This window comes from Chrysochloris asiatica, unplaced genomic scaffold, assembly GCF_000296735.1.
Source record: "Chrysochloris asiatica unplaced genomic scaffold, ChrAsi1.0 scaffold00099, whole genome shotgun sequence".
NCBI lineage: Eukaryota > Metazoa > Chordata > Mammalia > Afrosoricida > Chrysochloridae > Chrysochloris > Chrysochloris asiatica.
In genome coordinates, this window is record NW_006408617.1 from 10,110,102 (window position 1) to 10,127,116 (window position 17,015).

General features: G+C 41.6%; 1 protein-coding gene and 1 pseudogene across 2 annotated transcripts in view; one reads left to right on the plus strand and one right to left on the minus strand.

The window, feature by feature from the left end:
• The window catches only part of CERS6 (ceramide synthase 6), a 424,587-nt gene that overhangs the window by 69,366 nt on the left and 338,206 nt on the right, over positions 1 to 17,015 (plus strand). The gene's annotated exons all lie outside the window — the stretch shown is intronic.
• On the minus strand, positions 14,199 to 16,567 carry LOC102835454 (annotated as a pseudogene).

Here is a 17,015-nt window from a genome sequence, read left to right on the forward strand (position 1 = left end):
TTGACGACTTCAATCTTTTCTCTGTTGATAAGAATGTTGTTTATTGGTCCAGTGGTGAGGATATTTGTTTTCCTTACATTGAGATGCAACCCATACTGAAGGCTATGCTCTTTGATCTTCATCAGTAAATGTTTCAAGTCCTTTTCACTTTCAGCAAGCAAGGTTGTATCATCTACATATCACAGGTTTTTAATGAGTCTTTCTCCAATCCTGACGCCATGTTTTTCTTCATAGAACCCAGCTTCTCATATTATTTGCTCAGCATACAGGTTGAATAAGTATGGTGAAAGAACACAACCTTGTTGCACACCTTTCCCAATTTTAAAACATTCAGTGTTCCCATGCTCTGTTCGAACAACTGCTTCTTGGTCCAGAAGTACAATTAAGTGTTCTGGAATACTCATACTTCTCAATGTTGTCCATAGCTTGTCATGATCCACACGATCTTTTTTCTTTGTATTAACTTACTTTTCCCATATTATCACTATCATTATGTTTGATCTTTAGTAAAGGCTTACTGTGTCACACTATTTTAGCTACATCTTCATAACATGCAGGATGGAGAAATTACTACAAATGAGAAGACTGAGGGATAGAAACAATTATGAAAATTGTCCAAAGTCTTATAAACACTAAGAAGGAGAGCTGGGATTTGAACCCAGGCAATCTGTATATAGTGTTGTTATTGTTAGGTGCCATTGAGTTGGTTCTGACCCATAGCGACCCTGTATAGGGTTTCTGAGGAGCGGCTGGTGAGCTTGAACCACCGACTTTGTAGTTCAAATGGCTTTGCAGTCTGATGCATTAACCCACAGTGCTACACCAGGACTCAATTTTGTATATAGAGGCCATCCATGTTTTCAGTCACTCTGGTATGGTTTTTCCAGAACCTCTGTAGAGTTCTAACCTTCTCAAATCTCTCTTATTCTTGTATTCTTCCCTCTATTCTTCTGCCCCAATCTAGACTGAAAAAATTTCCAGATTTATTCCACAGTTGGTTTCTTAGTTTTAACTGCTCTGTTGATTGGATTAACTGCTTCCTTGATTTTATACTTTACTATTTCGTGGTTTGCATCCACATTTTGGGTTTTAGAGTCACTTAAAATTAATTTGCTTCTATATGGAAAAGGCTAGTACTTCAGAGCATTCTTTTACATCGCTAGGAAAAACAATGATCATAATTCACTGCAGAAAAGATGAAGTATCTCTTTCTAAGGGAGGAAATATTGTGTATAGCATGCAAAGTTTTTATAGCTCTGTGGATGGATTTTGCTTCCAGTTTCTATATCAACAAAAAAAATTCTCTGGACTTAATTATCTCTTCCCTTAGAGTAATGTTAATGAACCATAATTTATCTGTTCTGCCTGCAGCTATTCTACATTAGAACAGGTAAGAATTTGTTTCCATCCTTTACTGTTGAGATGGCATTGCTTTCATATTTCTGCATTATATTTTTCTGGCTCATTAATTATGAACACCCCTCACTTAGATACATGTCAGATTGAGGCATTTTCTTGGAATGTGGTCTCAGTAAGGAGTTGCTGATCAGACCAGTCTTCCTTAAAGGGCCTGTTGCCCCAAAGATTTTGATACAAGTCGAATCCTGGTAACATTCTGTGTAGAGATCACTTGTTGTAGTTTTTGCCTTATGACCACTGATGGTGGCTCCTGCAGACATGTAACTGCCAAGATCAGCTCTCTCTAGAAGGGAGAAAGGGAAACTGTCAGGTGAACTCAGAGACAACACTTTTATGCCTGTCTGCGGAAGGCAGAAACCTTCTATCTTGTAATTTTGTATTTGTTTGTTTGTTTTTAAGAAATGCAGCCTGGTATGTTATTGCTGCTAGGTTTCCACTCATAGTGATTGCTGTGATAGTCAAACCGTCCCATAGGGTGTTCTGGGCTGGAATCCTTATGGGCACAGGTCTTCTCTCCCATGGAGCCATCAGGTGGGTTCTAATAACAGCCTTTGAGTTAGCAGCCAAGTGCTTAACCATTGTGTAACCAGGGCTTTTTAGCATGATATAGTGGAAAGAGTATACATTTTGTCATCGGAATGATCTAGGTTTAAATCTTGGCCCTTCCAATTATGGATAGTGTCATTTGGGGCATATCAGCCTCTCTGGATTCAATTTTGTCACTTGAAACAAGAAACTAATGTTACTTAATTTATTACCATATAATTGTTATGAAAGAAGGAGTCTAATGTAACCCATGGCATACAGTAGTTTCTTTATGAATGCTGGACCATGGACTCTTGACAACAGGCACAGCGTGGATCCAGTCTTAGCTGAGCGAGCTGTGTGACCTTTAGGCAAGGTTTTTAACTTCTCTGAGCTGCAGTCTTCCAATCTGTAAAATGGGGACAAATACACATAGCTTTCAATGATGTTGCAAGACTTTTGGAAGAAGGCTTGAAGATGACCTAGCATAGTAACTATATGGTAGCTGTTTTTATTCACAATCCATCTTTCTTTCTTAAGAACACACTTACTTCTTGGATCCTCTCTCCTTTTCTCTGTTTTTCATCCCAGGAACTGGGTATGCTGTGCATCTGGGCCAACAGTTGAGGAGTGAAAGGGATAGTAACTAAGTGGTCCACCACCACGTTTTGCCTCCTCTTCATCCCATCCTGCTGCCCTCCAGGAAGTGCTGTTTGCTATTGCATTGTTATTCTCAAGAACAAGTCCTAAGTATAACAAAAAAGGAGAAGGAGAGCAATGTACAGTAATTTCCCATTTTGACCATGTCCTTTGTGGAATCTGGAAGAAAATTAAATGTTTTTGTAAAATCTTTTTGACATCTTATTTATTAGCAGTTATAGTTTATCTGTCCAATGTTTTAAACCAATATTTGATCCCCACTGGTTTTAAAAAAAATTCCCCCCCAAATGTAATTTAAGTCTTCCTGGAAAGATAGACCCACTTTCTCATACCATCTTCCTTCCCTTGGGTGCTGACTTTCCTTTTTCCATTGCTGCCAAATGTTATGATACTTGTCACCTCCAATATGCCTTAAAATTCTAGATTTGATTGGATTATAACCATTTATTTGTTGTTGTAGTTAGGTGCCATCGAGTCGGTACCAACTCATAGTGACCCTATGTACAACAGAATGAAATACTGCCCACCTCACAACTGTTGCCTCATTTGAGCCATTGATGCTGCCACTTTGCCAGTCCATCTCGCTGGGGGTCTTCTTCCTTTTCTCTGACTTATAGTAGGTACTAAAAATATGTGGCACCAACCATTACTCCCACAGCCCTCTCTATTCAACTGGGTTCGATAATCAATTGCAAAGGCTACACAGAACTCAGACACGATACTTGCAATTATGGGAATTATTAGGGATAACCTCTAATTCAGGGTCAGAAATGCTCAGGGCATAGTTCTTCCAATCAGCTGCTGATAAATGCCCCTAGGACACAACCCTCAACCATCAGCCTCAGCCTGAAGGCACTCAGCTCTAGCTATGAGGCCAGCACACCTAGCTCTATGCCTTAAGTCACTCCATTTTACTTCTTCCATGTGCTGGGAAGCCCCCTGCTCTGTCTTGGTCTCTGGTTCTTGGTTCTGCTGCTACTGCTCCTCGGCCACTCCTCCACTGTCACAACTTTCTGTCCCTGGGTCAAGGAGGTTTAATGTGCAGGGATCTTGGGGTCTAAGGGATGTACTCCTGGTAGTGAAATTCCCCCTCCTGTTTCTGAAATGGCTCATCTTAAACGCAGGCTAGCTTTCTAAGTTTTCACAGTTACAATGAACTCTGCTAACATTTACAGCTGAGTCATCTTATCCTATCAGTGTCTTTTCCCACCTTCTCTTACCCAGACCCAGCAGGGCAGAAATGTTTGGTGAGAGTTTGGTGGGACTATGACTAGAAGAGACATTAAATAATTAGACAATTCACTACATCAAAATTGTTGTTGTTAAGTGCCATTGAGTCAGTTCCAACCCACAGTGACCCTGTATAGAGTTTCTGAGGAGTGAGTGGTGAGCTTGAACTGTCGAATTTGCGACTCAAGCCGACTTTGCAGTTCAGTGCGTTAACCCATAGTGCCACATCAGAATCTGAGCAGGTCTCTCCGTTACTGGTTGCATGTGATTCAGGATTGGGCAATGAAAAAGACATAGGTTAGATACATGCCCTTCAGTACTGGAGGTGTTCCATATTATATATATGTATATATAATATTATCTATTATATATATGGTAGTTTCGAACTGTTGACCTTATGGTTTGCAGCCCGATTCGTAACCACTATGCTGCCAGAGCTCCTTATGTATATAAGCTGCTTCACAGGATAAAGATGAGGCTTGCTGCTCCCGTAAAGATTTATAGCCTTGGAAACTCTGTATAGGGTCTCTGTGGGTCGGAACTGACTCCGCGGCACACCACCATACGTATGCACATATATACATATACACACATCTATGTCACATGATTTTGTCTGTGGAAACCTGAGCATATGTGGGAGCTTTGGTAGCACTGTAGGAAGAGCAACTGCACAGCTAATTGCAATGTCGACTGTTCAAACCAACCAGCGACTCCATGGGAGAAAGAGGAGGTTTCTGCTCCATGAAGATTTACAATTTCAGAAACCGTGTGCATGGTGCTCTGAGCCAGAATTGACTCCAGGGGAGTAGTTTGGTTTTTGGATGGAATTATAAACTTAACTAACTTTGAGGAAGATTTTATTGGGCAAGAATAGATTGCTTGCCAGATGTACCCATCAAAATCAAAACCACTGGAACAGATGCTGTTAGGTAGAAGAGGAAAATGTCTTGGGTTAGCTATACCTTTTTTTAAAATTTATTTAAAGCAAAGACTCCTCAGATCAAGAGAAACAATATTATTATTTTAGTTAAGGGTTGTCACATTGGTTCTGACTCAGTGACCTTGCAGAGGTGTTTCTGAGGAGCAACTAACCTCGAGGTTGGCAGTCCAGTGCTTACCCAACAATTTCACACCAGGACTTCAAGAGTAACACCAGGCAGTAGAAAGTGAAAATGAGTCATTTTCTAGTGGAAATGAATTCCTTTAGGGAAGAGAAATTTCTGGAACAGTACCAGAACTACAGAAGACTTTTAAGATTATCTAGTAACCACAGTTCAAGATGTTGAATTGTAGTGAAGTAAATGGTTTGAGCCAAAATATCAAGACTGACTTGGCAACCCCAACAGAACCAGACCAAAGCTCAGTCCTGATCTCTCCACGTCCATGTGTGTGTGTACACATGTGCATGGTGGTTGGTGGTGGTGTACCGTGGAGGAGTTCTGACTCATAGCAATCCTGAATACAGTTTCTAAGGCTATAAATCTTTACAGGAAAAGAAAACCTCATCTCTCTCCAGCTGAATGACTGGTAGATTCAAACAGCTGACTTTGTGGTTAGCTGCCCAACACATAACCCACTAAGCTACCAGAGCACCTTACACATATGTATTGTTGTTGTTGTTAGGTACCAACTCATAGCTACCCTATGCACAATAGAATGAAGCACTGCCCGATCCTGGGCCAACCTCACAACTGTTGCCATGCTTGAACCCATTGATGCTGCCACCTTGCCAATCCATCTTGCCTGGGGTCTTCCTCTTTTTCTCTGACCCTCCTACCTTACCAAACATGATATCCTTCTCCAGTGACTGGTCCCTCCTGACAATATGTTATAGGTGCTGAAAAGCAACTTAGATTATTTATATTGGATTTCTGCTATTGGAAACTGGACAAGGAATAAAAGGAAAGTTTAGTGTTTTACTCTCCTTGAGTAACCATTAAACTTATTGCCACAAACTTGAATTTAGTTAATTTTTATATTAAATAGTTCAATTGTCTGTATAACCCCACAATTTAACAATTGAGGAAAGACACTTTTTTGACAATTATATTTTAACACACAAAAAAATTGCATTGCTTATATGAATATCTTAAGTAAAACTCCAAGATAAACATTAATAAAGTAACTTTTGATACTGAATATTATTTTTGATAGTTTAGCCAAGTGGCAGATCACTGTGTAGAAAACCTTCATAATATAAAAATTCTTTTAATTGAAAAGATAGGCCTGGGTGGTTCTGCATGTTTGAAACCATTGGCATTGTAATCTCCAAGGGGTCGGGGAGTGTTGTTGTCAGCTAGGGTGGAGTTAATGAGGAAAGTAGGAGCCACTGTGAGTGTTGTTGTTAAGTGCTGTCGAGTCAGCTCCCACTCATAGTGACCATGTAAAGGGTTTCTGAGTAGTAGCTGGTGGGTTTGAACAGCTGACTTTGTGGTCCAGTACATTATCCTGCAGCACCACACCAGGACTCCACCTTAAGTGTGTCATTGTTAAGTGCCATCGAATTGGATTTGACTCATACCAACCCTGTATAGGGTTTCAGAGGAGCACTTGGTGGTTTTGAACCACCAACCTTATGGTTCAAACTGACTTTGTGGTCCAGTGCACTATCCTGCAACACCACACCAGGATTGCACTTGTTGTATTGCTACACAAATAGTGATTCTTCCGTTTTCCAGGGCTTCTGGTTCTCAGGCTTTTGTCTCAGGAGAAAAGTAAATGGCCCTGTTAAAAAGACAGCTTGACAAGTAATTTCAAGAGACATACTTTGAGCATTACTAGCAGCAGAAGGAATGCAGTATTTCAGAAGTCAAGATTAGTAGGTTCCAATTTGCTTGTGAAATCGGGCTACTATTTTTAAAAGTACAAGGTGTGCCAAGAAGTGAATCTGTAATGAGACAATTTTGGTGGAGAAATTGTTCCCTAGCTGACATTATACTCCAGCTTCCTGGGATCCTATCCCTGGTGGCTTTCTTTGGAGAGACACCAGCTTGCAGAGATGTCTATCTCTTGCAGTATAAGAGAACTAAAAAGAACCAAAGAACTCAAACCATTTCTGTTGGACAGTTTCCAAATGGAATTGGAACTTCAGACTTCAGGAAAGATTGTGTTTAAACCACATCTTGAAATTTGAGACAATGGGTCAAGTCTTCCTTTCAGTGGTTTTCCTCCTCCCTGCAAGTGTAATTTCCAGACATCCAGAACCAACTACATTTTCCTTGGCTAGAAGTTTGTTAGGTAGTAATGTGATTTGAGGGGTCTGGTCTATGAGAAGAACATAGATCTAAGTTTTTATAAACTTTTCTCTACAGGAAACAAACTGACACACCATGGAATAAAGTAATAAAATAGAAAAAGAACCCTAGAGTTCACTCAAGAGAGTTATCCAACTTCTACTTGAAAATGTCTAGGAACAGGAAGCTTAATAACAGCAATAAAAAATAATTTAAAATGCATGGTTATTTACATAAAATACAATAATATGACTGTTCTTATTATACCAATAATAACAAACTACAATAGCAAGTTTCTTAGTCTGTGTTCTTTAGAGGAGCAAACCCAGTGAAATATATATATATATACTGCAAACATTCGTGGAAAAATTCTATTATCTTTTCATTCCATGTTTCCATTAAGTTCTTGAAGCCCCCACGTATATAGAGAGATTTACTTCAAGGAAATGACTTATGTAATTGTGAGGAAATGACTCACACAGTTAGAGAGGCTGGCAAATCCTAAATCTGTGGGCCAGGCAGCAGACTGAAAACCTCTACTGGCTCATGTGCTTACAGGGGCTAAGGAACCCTGAATCAGGTCAGATGTCAGGCTAGATGTCAGGCTGGAGGTTTCTCTGGAGTTGGAGTTGGCAAATCCAAAGTCTGAAGGCCAGGCTGCAGGCCAAAGGTAATAAACAGAGTACAGAGTGGAGGGAGAATCAGTCTTGCTAGAAGATCCATTTATATGCTGAGGCAGGTCACACCTCCAAAGAAACTCTCCTTTCAGCTGATCTGCTGCTCCCATCAGTTCACAAAGTGGAAGGTGATTGTTCTTGTTTTTAAGTGCCATTGAGTAGGTTCTGACTCACAGGGACCCTGTGTAGGATTTCCAGGAAGCGGCTGGTGAGCTTGAACCACCAACCTTGCAGTTCAAATGACTTTGCCATCCAGTGCACTAACCCATAGTGCCACAGCAGGATTAGTATCTAACAACTTACTGAGAATATAGTCTAGTCACATTGACACAACATTAATCATCACTGATCGTTACCATTTTTTTGAGTGACCTGGTATCAGTTCTTGAACTACATGCATACGTAATCGATAAGAGAATTAAATAATGTGGGGCTCACATTCTGGAGCACAGCTGTCTGTATCTGAATCTCAGCTCCACATCTGTTTGCCACGTGAGGTTGGGCAAGTTAAATAACTTCTCTGTACCTCAGCTTCCTCATTGGTAAAATGAAGACTAGTACCTACTTTTGATAGTTGTTTTGAAGACTAAATAAGTTAGTACATGTAAGGACACTAGAAGAGTATCTGGTCTAGAACTGTTGTGGTTGTTGTTGTTAAGCAACCCTATGTACAACAGAATGAAACACTGCCTGGTCCTGTGCCAACCTCACAATTGTTGCTACACCTGAACCCATTCCTACTACTCCAATGTGCCAACCCATCGTACTGGGGGTCTTTCTCTTTTTCTCCAACCCTCCACTTTACCAAACATGATATTCTTCTCCAAGGACTGGTCTCTCCTGATAGTATGACCGAAGTATGACTGACAAAAGAACCAACAGATCTGTGTTGGAAGAAGTGCAGCCAGAGTGCTCCTTGGAGGCCATGATGGCCAAACTTCGTCTCTCACACTTTGGATATATTGTCATGAGGGACCAGTCCCTGGAGAAGGTTATCATGTTTAGTAAGGTGAAGGGTCAGAGAAAAAGAGGAAGACCTCCCCCCCCCCACCAGTAAGATAGATTGGCAAAGTGGCAGCATCAATGGGCTCAATCGTGGCAACGATAGTGAGGTTGACCCAGGATCAGGCAGTGTTTCGTTCTGCTGTGCATAAGGTCGCTATGAGTCAGTACCGACTCGATGGCGCTTGACAATAACAACAACAATAGACAAAGTCTGGCCATCCTGGCTTCTAAGGAACATTCTGATGTACATCCAACATAGATCTGTTTGGTGGTTCATGGTACTTTTAATATTTTCCTTCAACACCATAACTCCATATTAGAAAGAAAGAAGTAAAATTTGTTTTTTGATATGTGACCTTAGACCTCTAATGATTTGGGACTCAAAACAGACCCTACGTCACTCTGAAGTCATGCCTGTTTTGTTTTGCTTTTTTACTTTTAAGCATACTACTTCTCTTCATCATGGCCATTTATGCATTTCAGAACAATTCGTCACATGGAAGCCAATATTTATCTTCAGTTGAATTCTGACTTCTTTTAGCTTTCTACTCTTGATCTCAAGTCTACCAAAACATAATATTTTGTCTTAAAAGATGAATATAAGAAAAAGTGCAAACCTTAGGCTTTCTCTGCTCCTCATTCATGTTAAGTTAGTGAGCTGCATGTTTGGTTGATATTGTTTACAGCCTGGAAATCTTATGATTTCGAGAACACCCACTTGGAAAAGCTTTCCTGTAAAGCCCCAAATGAACCAGAACTAAGTCTCATGTTGAGTCACTTTCTTTCCTTAGTAAAGGGTAGTGTGGTGTTTGGGTTACTGGTCAGGAGCATTCTTATAAAAAGGAGAAAAGGAGTGGGTGGGATAGTGGAGGTAGGGGTAAAGCTCGGCAGTTTTTAGGAAGATGGAAAGCAAAAAACTGTTAAAGATCTTCCAAAAAAACTGTTTGTTTGTTTTTTTAACTTGGATTAATTTTAAAAATCCATACTAATAAACCTCAGGGATTGTGGGAGTAGAAGTTACTCCCTTCTTAATTATCTGCTGGAAGACAACTTGTACAGTTTGTTTTTTAAAAAAATGCTTTTTCTAGCTTATTTGGCAGGAATATACCAACTTCTTAATGTAGCCACTATATATATACCTCTGTTGTTGCTAAGTGAGGTTGAGTTGAGCCTTTCTGACTCATAGTGACCTTGTACTTGAAGCCAACTTTGCAGTCCAGCACTTTAACATGCAGTGCCGCAAAATGACTAAAGAAAAAATGAAGCTGTATGTCTTTAATGCATTGAAGATTGAAGTGATTCAATAGTGTTGACAACAATACACCTAAACTCTAATTTTTTCTGACAAATAACTTTGCAGCAAATGAGTTTTTTGTGTGCTTTAAAAACACAGAACCACTTTTGTTGTTGTTAAGTGCTGTAGATTCAGTTCCGACTCATAGCAACCCTGTATAGGGCTTCCAAGGAGCGGCTGGTGAGCTTGAAGCACCAACCTTGCAGTTCAAACTGACCTTGCAGGCCAGTGCATTAACCAACTTTGGTGGTGGTGGTTATGTGCCGTGGTGTCGGTTCTGACTCATAGCGACCCTGTACAAGGTTTCTGAGGCTGTAAATCTAAACGGGAGTAGAAAGCCTCATCTTTCTCCCACAGAACAGCTGGTAGTTTCGAACTGCTGACCTTCCGGTTTGCAGCCCGATTTGTAACCACTAGCTACCAGAGGAGCACTTTAAAGGACTTTAAAAAGCGTTATTATTTGGTCACTGTTCATGTTGTCATATTCTCCACTGGGGATCTAGTTTAAGGCCCAAATTTGAAAATTCTGCTTTATTTTTGCTTCTTTGTGCTATAAAATCTCTACCATATAACCTAACGTTTGATGATAATTGTCTCATCTCTATTTTATTGGTCCTGCAAACTATGAAATCCTAGAAAGTCAGTAATACTCCTTTGGTCCCACCTCTTAACAATAGCATAAGGCTCAGTGTCCTCTGAAATTATGTAAGAACTAAGTATATATTAAGATTATTAACACACTTTCCCCAAGAACATGAAAGCAACTTTACAGGTAGGTAAGATATGATACTTGAAATCTGTGTGCATTTCTGAACACTTCATAGCTCATGATTAAATGACTTATTACATACTTTGCTGTATGTATGCAAAGAAGACTTCCAAAAGTTCATGCAAAAATTCCATTATCTTTCCCATTCCGTTTTCTAGGAACTTTTTGAGCTGTCTCATATTATAGGTATGTATTTGTCTTTTTCTCTTCATTCCCATTGCTTCTACTTTCTCCCACTCTCTCTGTGTTCCCTTCCATCCTTTATGATAGGGCAGAGTCCTGAGGACCTGTACCAGAGATCTCCAAGTCATATGATCCAACTCCTTGATTTCACTTACTTCGCCTCTGCCCAGCGTTCCTACATCCACATCACTAGGGCCTTTGATACATTAACATCTTTGAAGTCTCACATTTCTAGCTGTCACTAAACTCTGACATGTTGAACATTGATCAATTTCCCTCCCTGTAAAACTGATATCTTTCTAAGTTTCTCTCTTCTGTCAGCAGGCAGGAGTGTCCTCTGAGACAGACTCTTGCTATTCTCTTCCTCTTTTATGATTCTCTCCCAAACTCCATTGCTCCCCATGCCTTTCCCCCATCTCCTTTGCACATGGTTAGTAGTCACCAACCCTGACTGTATATTACAATTACCTAGGAGCTCTTGAAAATACTGATGCCTGGTTTTACTCCAGTGAGTCATCAGTATGTATTAAAATATTCCAGGAGACTGTAATGTGCAACCATATTGGGGATGTTCACAAAATATCAGACTGATTAAATAGTGATTTTAAATATATTGTAAATAAAACTTCGTAATGATTGGTATCCACTAGAATGCCAGCCCACATGGCATTTTTCAAATAGTCTTTGCGGATCAGACATCATATATCATCATTTCTTTGTGCTACTCTGCCATATAGAGAAAAATGTATTGAAGAAGGGAAGAGTGGGAAGAGAAGAGGAAATTTATTTTCAAAGAGAGATTGTCTTAAAAATGTTTAAATGAGAAAGACATTTACGACCCACTTTCAATTACATACAAAAAATAAATTTTGGAAATTTTTTCTCCCTACTACATGAATATGATTTGGTTGACCATATTTATGAAAGCATTAAAATGCTATTTTATTTTCCTATAGATATATGTTTCTATTTTTTGTTGATTGCTAAATCAATTTGACAGTTGATTTAGGTTTAACTCTTGAGGGAATAAATCTGACCCGAGAGACAATGTGTGAGACTGGAAAGACTTTGGAAAGCAGGAGAAGAGACTTTAAGTGGTTTCTAAAGCTGGAACCAGAGAACAGCCTGCTAATACCGCTTGAGAGAGTGGTCATTTATAAGTGAAATGTTCCAATTTAATGATCAATATGAGGACATGTGGGAGTCCCTAGGTGGCACAGATTGGTTAAACTCTTCCCATTAACTGTGAAGTTGGTGGTCTAAAACCATCCATAGAGAGGAAAGCCTTGTTGAGTCTTTCCTTAAATACATGTGGTCTTCCTGAGTCAGAATCAACTCCACAGAAACTGGTTGGTTATTTGTTTGTTACAGTTGTTGCTAGGTGCACAACAGAACAAAACACTGCCTGGTCTTGTGCCAACCTCAAGTTACTAAACTTGAGCCCATTGTGGCTGCCACTGTGCCAGTCTATCTCATTGGGGATCTCCTTTTTTTTCCTCTGACCTTATCCTTTACCTGGTGGTTGTGGTGGTTATGTGCCATGGAGTTGGTTCTGAGTCATAATGACCCTGGATATGATTTCTGAGGCTGTAAATCTTTATGGGAACAGAAAGCCTCATCTGTCTCTAGTGGAGTGGCTAGTGGATTCGAACTCCTGACCTTCTGGTTAGCATCTTAGTTTGTAATCCACAACAACAAACTATCAGAACTCCTTATATTTTACTCGTTGTTGTTGTGAAGTACCGTGGCATGATGTAATTCTCCAGGGACTGGTCCCTGCTCATAATATGTCCCAAGTATGAGAGACAAAGTCTGGGCTTCTAAAGATCACTCTGGCTGTACTTCTTCCAACACAGATTTGTTCATTCTTCTAGCAGTCCATGGTGCTTTTAATATCCTCCTCCAATGCCATAACTCAAATGTATTCATTCTTCTACCATCTTCTTACTCATTGTCCAACTTTCACATGCGAATGAAGCAATTGAAAATACCATGGCTTGGGTCAGGTGCACTGTAGTCCTCAATCTGGCATCTTTGCTCTTGAACACTTTAAAGAGGTTTCATGTGGTCTTTGATGTTTATCAGTAGTATTTTAAGTTCTCTTCACTTTCAGCAAGCAAAGTTGTATTATCTGCATATCACAGCTTGTTAGTGAGTCTTTCTCCAATCCTGATGCCATATTCTTCTTCATATAATCCAGTTTCTCAGATTATTTGCTCTTCATACCATTTGAAAAAGTATGGTGAAAGATACAACCCTGGAACACACCTTTCCTCATTCTAAACCGTTTAGTGTCCCCGTGTTCTGTTTGAATGACTGCTTCTTCGTCTGTATGTAGGTTCCTCATGAGCACAATTAAGTGTTCCGGAATACCCATTCTCTGCAATGTTGTCCATAACTTGTCATGATCCGCACAATCGAAAGCGTCTTTGTAGTCAATAGAGCACAGGTAAACATTTTTCTATTATTCCCTGCTTTCAACCAAGATCCATCAGACATCAGCAATAATATCCCTCAGTCCATGTCCTCGTCTGAATCCTGCTTGAACCTCTGGCAATTGCCTGTCAATGCATTGTTGCAGCCTTTTAATTTACTTTTAGCAAAATTGTACTTTCATGTGGTATTAATGATATTGCCTGGTGATTTCCCTAGTCCATTGGATCACCTCTCTTTGGAATGGGCACAAATAGGCTTCTTTTCCAATCATTTGGTCAGGTAGCTGTTTTCATAATTTCTTGGCATAGATGAGTGAGTTCCTCCAGTACTGCATCCATTTGTTGAAAGATTTTTATTTGTATTCCATCAATTTCCAGCACCTTATTCTTTGTCAGTGCCTTCAGTGCACCTTGGATTTCTTCCTTCAGGATCATTGGCTTTTTTTTTTCAGAAAAAAAGAACTTGTTGGAAATGAAAGAACAAAGCAGGCTGTCCCATGTGCCCAGACCGGGTAGACACTACCTTTTCTGCACGACAAATATACATGACTAGATACAGGGCAGGAGCCCAAGCGGTGGTGGTCAGGGCTGAGGGCTGGGTCATCTGGCTTTGTACAAGTTGGCAGCAAAGATGTACATCTTCTGGTTTTTGGAAATCTGCTTCTCTTGTAGTCTAGAGTGCTGGGTTTGGGACTTCTCTACTGTAGTCTTTCAAGACTGTGTTGGGCCTCCCAGCTGGAGAGGCAGGCGCTGGCCTGCCCCCACAGGCTACACATCGGTGGAGAAATACAGTGTGTTCAGCTTCACTTCTGCAAAGGAGATGGGAGGTGCTGCAGGTAGTAGAGGAGGACCTGGACTTGTGCCATGACATCATGGGACCAGATGGCTGCAGCCAACGTGAGAAGTGCTTTTCTCTCCACTTCTGAGGGTCTCAGTATTGTGGGGCCAAACACAGTAGCCAGGTTTTGAAGGGACATTTAGTTGATGGGCTCCTTTCAGCAACCCTTTTCAAGTGTTCTAGCAGGCAGAGGAAGGTGATGTGATTGGGGTCGGGCTGGGATCGGAGTAGGTGCATCATGCAGTTTTCCTTGGTAGCAGGATCTGACAGGGCAATGCCCTCCATAAAGGCTGGGTAGAATCGGTCTGTGAGGAGAGGCTCGAGCAGCTCCCGGAAGGAGAGCTTGAGGGTGCCAGCAATGGCGTTGATGTCTGTATCACTCAGCATCAGCAGGATGTCCTTGTTGTGGCATCAAAGACGGCCTTCAGTGCCTGGATGTCTGTGGCCACCCCTGATACCCTATAGATGCTGACCTCCTCCATGCCTCTTTTCTCTGCCTTCTCCACACACTGCCTGACAATGTAGGGCACCTTGGAGCACTCCTGCTTCATCACCACTCTGATCTTAACACCAAAGACACTTGTCTGCTTCTTGGATGGGATTCTTTTCAGGTTTATATCTCGGCTGGTGAATTTCATGGAGAATTCCACTTTAATCCCATTCATCTCAATCACATCTGTGTGCCATTTCTTGGTTTCGACCATCTGTGGATCCAACTGGATCTGCCCTTTGCCTATTATCTTGTCAACAATCTCGTTGTTGTCCTTGGTCTTGTCATAGCACTTCTCATGGCACAGGATTCTCAGGGACTGAGAGCTCCCCAGCTCAATCTCAAACTCCTCATTCCACTTGGGTTCTGTCATGTCCCGGAACACTCGGGTTTTGGCTTTGCTGACAAAATTGCCAAAGGACTCCATCTCCAGGGTACAGTACAGGTGGGCTGACTGTTTAAAGCCCTTGGCAGAATGGACGATGACATGAAGAAAGCCATAGAGTCCCAGAGACTTGTCATCATCTTTATTGCTGGTGACAGGAATGTTGTAGACAGTCCTAAATTTGAAGCAGGACCCTGTAAGCCCCTGGAATTCCACTGAGCTCAGAACAAAGGCCTGGGGATCCTTCTTCTGTAGTTTCTGAATTGCTTCTCTCTACTCTGACCTCTCATAGTCTGAGGACAGTAAGAACAGGTAGTTCTTTCCATTCCAATTGTGGATTGGAAACATGATTGTAGGGTATTGAGAAGCAGCAAGAACTCATTCTCCAACATCTTCTTCAGGCGCTTGATGGCTAGGCTCTGTCCTTTGTTGGCTTTCTCTATCTGGATTTCACTTTTGAAAGTAGAGATCTTCATTTTCATGTCCTTCAGCTCACGTCTGAGAAGGAGTGTTTCTGGGGGTTGGCCTCAGATCCCTTGGGGCATGGAAACATGAGGTTGGCCAGGGAGATGTACCATTTGCAGCCATATTGCTGGTGCTTCCCCACAGATGTCTTCTTTAGCTTCGTGCACAGTAGGATATCTGTAAAGAGGAATACGTGCCGCAGCTTCCGGGAGCTCTCTGACACCTCCACCAGGAAACTGTCCTTCACCAGCTGGTGTGTCTTGCCCTTGGGGGTCGTGACTGCAGTCTTGCAGGGGTCAATGTCCTCTTGATGCTGTACAGGAAGTTCTGGGAGATGCGGAGGGTATCTTGGAGGAGTGGGTAGTCTGGGTGGTCTACGGGTGTATGCAGGTCATGTGGACCAGGGTATTCCACGTGACCTGGTCTATGGGCTTGCAGAGCAGGGCTTCCATGGTTACTGATGTGTGGCTGTCCTTGGAGTCCTTGGGACCTTTCACTTGAGTTCCTCTGAGATCTTCTGGAACTGGTTGTTGGACTGGCTGTGCTTTTCAGCTGTCTCCAGAGTGACTTTGTAGTCATCCGTAAATGCTTTGTACACATCAAGCTGGCTGGCCAGCTTCTGGAAGAGGTGGCCCATGGTAAGCTGGCTGTCTCACTGCTGCACCTTGGGACAGAGGTTGTTGTAGAACTCATTGTGGATCTCATAGATGTCCTGGATCTTTTAGAAAATGGTTTTGATCTGCTGGATGGTGAGCACAGGCTAGGAGGTGGTAGCTGTGGCCTTCGGGGTTTCATGGGCAGCAACACTTCCAGCTGGTTTATGTAGATCTCTTCACTGGCCAGGAACCCTGAGAGAACCAGCTTCCGCATCTCAAGGCTTTTTTCTGCTTCCAGGAGAAAATATTTTCATCCTCCAGAACCTTGTCCAATAAGCCTATTGCTTTCTCTTCCTCTTCCATGTCAGCCGGAGCCCGCGGAGGACAAACAAGAAGCAGGGTCCACGCAGCAGTAGCGGCAGCAATAGAGGTGGCGGTCTGGGAAGGTGAAGAGTGTGCTGGGCAGGCCTAAACCAGCATGCTGTTCTCCCCAGAGTCGGTCTTGGCACCTGGCCACTGGCTCCCGATGAAAGGCTGTTACGAACCTTTTCCTGCTGCCGCTCTCCAGCTTTCTGGTGTGCCCGGGTTGCCTTTTTCTGGTGTTCCCCAGGATCATTGGCTTTTGATCATAAGCTACCTTTTGAAATGGTTGAACATTGAGGGTTTTTTTGTTTTGTTTTGTATAGTGACTCTGGTTATTTTTTCCATCTTATTTTGTTGCTTTCTATATCATTAAATATTTTGCTGAAAGAATCCTTCATTATTTCAAGTTGAGGCTTGATTTTTACCCCTGTCTTTCAGTTTGAGAAAT